Source organism: Penaeus japonicus, unplaced genomic scaffold (assembly GCF_977035675.1).
Source record: "Penaeus japonicus unplaced genomic scaffold, GWHDUDI00000001_assembly GWHDUDI00000022, whole genome shotgun sequence".
Lineage (NCBI taxonomy): Eukaryota > Metazoa > Arthropoda > Malacostraca > Decapoda > Penaeidae > Penaeus > Penaeus japonicus.
In genome coordinates, this window is record NW_028234424.1 from 14,394,846 (window position 1) to 14,401,403 (window position 6,558).

Here is a 6,558-nt window from a genome sequence, read left to right on the forward strand (position 1 = left end):
GTAAGTGCGAGAAACCTCTAAGATAGCTCACATCCAAGATAAGAAAACCTAGCACCGACTTATCTCCCATTTCGGATTAGTAGCGCATTTCACGGACGAGGAGAGCGATTAATAAGCCGTTAACTTCGTGGATACATCAAGTCGAAATTCCGAAGCAATTGAGCGAAGCCGTTTCGACGCGGAACCGAACACTGTATCGGAACGAAGTCGGGCTCGCGTGAATTCCCGAGTCTTTATCACGCCGTTCCTCGCTCTCTTCTCTTCGTAATTACTTTCTCGTTTGTCATATTCCCTGGCGGCGAGGCGGTGATGAATGGCTCTTCTCTCTCGACACTCGCTCTCGGACTCTCTCTCGTTCTCTCTTGTCTTGTTCTTTTCTCTTCTCATTTTTATTTTTATTTTCTCGGTCTCTTTGTTTCTGTCTCTGTCTATGACTCTGTCTCTGTCTCTGTCTCTGTCTCTGTCTCTGTCTCTGTCTCTGTCTCTGTCTCTGTCTCTCTCTCTCTCTTTCCCTATCTTCCCTTCTTTTACACTCACCTTGTATCTCCCTACCTCACCTTACTTTTATTATTTATCCCACCCTCCTCTTTTCCTTTCCATTTTTCCCTCCCTCTCTCCCTTCCACCCTTCCTCCTTCCTCCTTCCCTCTCTCACTCACATCCTCAGCCTTTCCTTCCCTCCCACCCTCCCTTCCTCCCTCCCTCCCCCCGTCCTACCCTCTACCCCTCCCTCTCTCCCTCCCTCCCACCCTCCCTCCCTCTCTCCCTCCCTTCCTCCCTCCCTTCCTCCCTCTCTCCCACCCTTCCTTCCTCTCTCCCTCCCTTCCTCCCTCCCTTCCTCCCTTCCTCTCTCCCTCCCTTCCTCCCTCTCTCCCACCCTCCCTTCCTCCCTCCCTTCCTCCCTCTCTCCCTCCCACCCTTCTTCCCTCCCTCCCTCCCTCCCTCCCTCCCTCCCTCGCGCCACCACATCTGCGAAGCCTTTTGGCAAGCGTGATGCTAATAAGACATGACATTTCGTTGGGAATAACTCACCGATGTTCACCGCGAGATCATGCCTGGAGAGGAGGGAGGGGGGAGGGGGGAAGAGCGAGGAGGGAGGGGGGAAGGGGGAGGAGGAGGATGAGGGAGGTTGAGGGGGAGGAGAGGGAGGTTGAGGGGGAGAGGAGGAGGAGGAGGTGGTTGAGGAGGGGGAGGTGGTTGAGGGGGAGGGGAAGGGGAAGGGGAAGGGGAAGGGGAAGGATGAGGATGAGGGAGGGAGAGGGGGAGGGAGGGGGGAGGAGGGGGAGGGGGCAGTCCAACGCAGGATGTCAAAGTATGAATACTTTTCTTCTTTTTTTAAAGGTATAATAGGACTGACACAGGATTAAAAAAAAGAAAGATAATGAAAAATGAATAAGATAAAGATTGTTAATAAAAGATAGACCGAGTATTATTCAGGAGTAACTTAATATTTATAACTAGACCACTTAAGCGTTCTGTTAATTTTCGCTTTGTTGATACGAGGGTGGGGAGGGGAGGGGAGGGGAGAGGGGGGGTGAGGAGATGAGATATCAAGGAAGAGAGAGAGAGGGGGGGGAAGGGGAGGGGGGCGAGAAGGAGAAGGAGGAAGAAGGAAAGAAGAAAAGATTAGTGCACTTCACTGATAAAACAAGAATCTATCACTGCAGGATCACAGTTATCAGTTCGTCACCAAATTTGTTTAATCTTTTGTATGTCTATCTGTCTTTCTCTGTCTGTCTGTCTGTCTCTCTGTCTGTCTAGCAACGCGTTACCGAAATGCGATACGATAATGTACCGAGACCGAGAGGCGAGAAAAATGCAAAAAAAAAAAAAAAAAAAGAGAAAAGAATGAGATAGACTTAAAAAAAAAAGAAAACAAAAAGAAACGGCTAATTTGTTTGTCATTTTAATACTTCTCCGGTTTCGTAAATTGCTAGTTAGTGACGCGCCGCATGTATTCGCTGAAAGGCGAGAAACCATTAAATACACGATAAGTGGGTGGGTGGTATTGAGAAGAGGAGAAGGAGAGGGAGGTGGAGGAGGATGGAGGAGAGGAGGAGAGGGAGAAGGTGGAGGAGAGAAGGAGAGGAGAGGGAGGAGGAGGAGGAGGATGGAAAGAAGTAGGAGGAGGAGAGGAGGAGAGGAGAGGGAAGAGGTGGAGGATGGAGGAGAGAAGGAGAGGAAAGGGAGGAGGTGTGGAAGGAGGAGGAGGATGGAAAGAAGGAGAGGGAAGACGATGAGGAGGGGGAGGACAGGAGAGAAGGAGAGAGGAAGATGAAAAGAAGGAGAGAAGGAGAGGAGGAGAGAGAGAGAGAGAGAGAGAGAGAGAGAGAGAGAGAGAGAGAGAGAGAGAGAGAGAGAGAGAGAGAGAGAGAGAGAGAGAGAGAGAGAGAGAGAGAGAGAGAGAGAGAGAGAGAGAGAGAGAGAGAGAGAGAGAGAGAGAGAGAGCGAGAGAGAGAGAGAGCCAGACAGAGACAAACAGACAGAACCATTATTATTTCATTATCATCTTGCTATTTTATCATCCCCATTTTTATTATAATTTGAGATGAAACTAAAATGAATTTATCTAATGAAGAGAAAGAGGGAGAGTGTGCAGGACTATGTGTGCATGTTTGTATCCGCATTTTAAAACTCGTACCAGAATATGTAATGCAGTTTATATAACCTGTGGCACACGAGTATAATTAATAATTATTCTTACTTTTTCCTCGACAGATATATGTAGCTAAAGTGTTTGTGCAAGCATCATACTTTCTAGATAAGAAAAAAAGGAAAATAACTAAACATTAAAACAAACAAACGAAGAAAAGAAAGAAAGAAAGAAAAAGAAAGAAACAACAACATAGAATCATAATAAATAAAGAGTAAATTTTTGAAGTGAAAATTAAAATTGAAAAAAGTGTTAGTGTCAATATCTAAGATTTTAGATATAGAAAGAAATTAAAACAATATTTTCGAGGTCAAATAACAAGAGTGTGACTTAACCTTTGACCTCCAAGATGGGCCAGCCGTCCCCCTTCGTGGTGGGCGTCGTGGTACTCCTGGTGGGCGTGGCCATAGGCGTGGCCACCACCGAACCAGCAGTCGAGATACAAACGGAAGCCCCGCCCCCTCGAGCTGATGCCCCTGTTGCATTCAAAGGTGAGTGAACAAAAACTTTATCGTTAATTCTTACTTATTTCTCTCTTATCTTTTTAGAATTATTATTGTTGATTTTTTTTTTCTTATTAAAGAAAACAAACAAACTTTAATGTTGTGTATTTTTATGTTTCTATTTTGGATTTTTATATTTTTTTCCTTATCACATAGTTCTGTATCTCTGTTTATGTTGCTTATGTATCTCTATGACCGTTAAAATCTAGAATTTAAAAACTCCAGTAATTCCTTCTACTGAATAATTCTTCCTATGACTCAGTTTGAAGAACGTTCGTGTCTAGAATTAAGAGAGAAATTTAAAAAGTATTATTGATATGGATTTTTCCCCAAGGTTAAAGAAGGCTGGTGGGAGGGAGGGAGGGAGGGAGGGAGGGAGGGAGGGAAATATTTTCCAGATGAAGGCAATTAAATTCATAGCCATGTCGTCTGTGGAATAAAATAGAAGGCTGTCAAGTGTTGTTGTGGTTGTTGTTGTTGCTTTGTATTGTTTTCGTTGTTGTTGATGTTTATGTTGTTTTTATTATCTTTAGTATCATCTATATCATTATTGCTATTATTATTATTTTTAATCATTATTTATATTATTATCATCACCATCGTCATCATTACCATCATCCTCATCAGTATCATTATCAGTAAAATCGTCATTATTACCATTATCATCATTATTATCATTATCGGTTTTATCATAACTATCATTTATTAACATTACTATTATCATTAATATAATTCAAGTTGCAAGTGCGCTTTTAGATTCAGATACAGATATCGTCATCCACGCTGTCAGAACGCCGTGGTATAATTTCAGAAGAGATTTTAGCTGTGAACTCTTTCTTCTTCTTTCTTTCTCATTTCTCTCTCTCTCTCTCTATCTATCTATCTCTCTGCGTCTCTCTTTTTCCCCTCTTCCTCCGCTCCTTCCTCCTTCTCCTTTCCTCTCCTTTCTTCTCCCTCCCTCCCCCCTCCCTCCCCTCCCTCCCCCCTCCCCCCCCCCTCTCTCCTCCATCTCTCCTCTCCCTCTCCCTCCCTCTCCTCTCCTCTCCTCTCCTCTCCCTCTCCTCTCCTCTCCTCTCCCTCTCCTCTCCCTCCCTCTCCTCTCTCCTCTCCCCTCCCTCTCCTCTCCCTCTCTCCCTCCCTCCCTCCCTCCTATCCTCTCCCTCTCCTCTCCCTCCCTCTCCTCTCCCTCTCCTTTACTTTCCTCCCTCCCCTCCCTCCCCTCCCCCCTTCCCCCTCCCTCCCCTCCCTCTCCTCTTCCTCTCCTCTCCTCTCCCTCTCCCCTCCCTCTCCTCTCTCTCTCCCTCTCCTCCCCTTCCCTCCCTCTTCTCCCCCCTCCCTCCCTTCCCTCTCCTCTCCCCCCTCCCTTCCCTCTCCTCTCCCTCTCCGCTCCCTCTCCTTCCTCTCCCTCTCCTTTACTCCCCGCCTTCCCTCCCTCTCCCTCTCCCTCTTCTCTCCACTCCTCCCCCCCCCCTCCCTTCCCTCACGGCTGAATTCCTTCCTTCGCCGCTTCGCTCCGCTTCGCCGGCCCCTCGAAGCGGCGGCGGCGGTAGATCTGCGGGAATCCGGTAGACTCGCTCGCGCGCGTGATTCATTGGCTGAGCTTTCGGGGGCTACTAAATCTCTTGTTTGGGGGGTGGGGGGTGGGGGTGGGGGAGAAGGAGAGAGAGAGATGGGGGATGGGTGGGGGGGGGGAGAAGGAGAAGGAGAGATGGGGGATGGTTGGGGGAGAAGGAGAGATGGGGGATGGGTGGGGTGGTAAATCTCTTGTTTGGGGGGTGGGGTGGGGGAAGGAGAGATGGGGGATTTTGGTGTAGTGGGGAGAAGGAGAGAGAGATGGGATTGGGTGGGGGGGGGCGGGGGGGTCTGTATCTCTCTCTTTCGTTCTCTTACTCGGTCAGTTTGTGGCTGTCTGTGTGTTTTTCTTTTTTTTCCTCGCTGTTTTTTTCTCTTTCTCTCTCCCTTTCTTTTTTTCTCTCTCTCTTCCTTTCCTTTTCAACAACAACAACAACCAAAACACAGACGCCCATAACCAAACGCCCATATCCTTCCCTTGTCCCCGTTGTCCAGAGGCCTCCACGGCTCCGTTCCATGCATCTACGTAATAAATGGAGTTGTCAGCGCATGATTTCATGACGGCTCCGGGATGAATGACAGAGCTAATGAATCACATCAAGTATCCACTTACCAAGAGTGGCTCTGATTCCATTTCTCTTGTTCCCTTTCATCACCTCTCTCTCTCTCTCTCTCTCTCTCTCTCTCTCTCTCTCTCTCTCTCTCTCTCTCTCTCTCTCTCTCTCTCTCTCTCTCTCTCTCTCTCTCTCTCTCTCTCTCTCTCTCTCTCTCTCTCTCTCTCTCTCTCTCTCTTTCTTTTCTCTCTCTCTTCTTCTTTTCGTCCCTCCATCCCTGTTCCTTGATCTTTCTCTCTCTTGTTGAGCTTTCTCTCTCTCTCTCTCTTGAATTCTCTCTCTCTCTCTTGAATTCTTTCTCTTTCTCTCTCTCTCTCTCTCTCTCTCTCTCTCTCTCTCTCTCTCTCTCTCTCTCTCTCTCTCTCTCTCTCTCTCTCTCTCTCTCTCTCTCTCCCCCTCCTCTCTCTCTCTCTCTCTCTCTCTCTCCTCTTCTCTCCTCTCTTCTCTCTCTCTCTCCTCTCTCGTCTCTCTCTCCTTTCTTTCTTTTCTCCTTCTCTCTCTCTCTCTCTCTCCTCTCCCTCTCTCTCTCTCTCTCTCTCTCATCTCTCTCTCTTCTCTCTCTCTTCTCTCCTCTCTCTCTCTCTTCCTCTCTCTCGTCTCTTCTCTCTCCTCTCCTGTCCTTCTTTCTCTCCTCTTGATCTTCTCTCTCTCTCTCTCTCCTCTCTCTCTCTCTCTCTCTCTCTTTCTCTTCTCTCTCTCTCTCTCTCTCTCTCTCTCTCCTCACTTCTACTTCTGCCCCCTCCTCCTCTCTCTCTCTCTCTCTCTCTCTCTCCTCTCTCTCTCTCTCTCTCTCTCTCTCTCTCTCTCCCTTCCCTCTCCCTCCCTCTCTTTCTCTCTTTCCCTCCTCTCTCTCTCTTTCCTTCATACTCGTTCTCTCTCTCTCTCTCTCTCTCCCTTCCCTCTCCCTCCCTCCCTCCCTCCCTCCCTCCCTCCCTCCCTTATTCTCTCATACGCCCAAATTAGAGATTAGTGAAAAAATAGGGAGAAAGAGATACAATAACGATAAGAGAGAGATAGAAGAAAAATAAAGAATAAAGAAGTAGAGGAAGAAGAAGGAAGGAATAGATATAATAAGAAAAATAAAGAAGGAAACAACAGATGAAATAAAATGGGAGACAGAAGAAAGGAGAAGAAGAAAGATGAAGAAAGAAGAAGGAAGAGAGAGAAGGAAAAGCATGAAGGAAAGAAAGAGGGAAAATACACAGCGGAGAAAGAAG

General features: G+C 47.2%; 1 long non-coding RNA gene across 1 annotated transcript in view; it reads left to right on the top strand.

The window, feature by feature from the left end:
• The window catches only part of LOC147469323 (uncharacterized), a 7,745-nt gene extending 4,694 nt beyond the window's left edge, over window positions 1-3,051 (top strand). The window contains exon 2 of the long non-coding RNA XR_015192114.1: window positions 2,718-3,051. This is a non-coding gene — a long non-coding RNA (uncharacterized LOC147469323). The remainder of the gene's footprint in view (window positions 1-2,717) is intronic.
• Window positions 3,052-6,558: the final 3,507 nt, after the last annotated feature.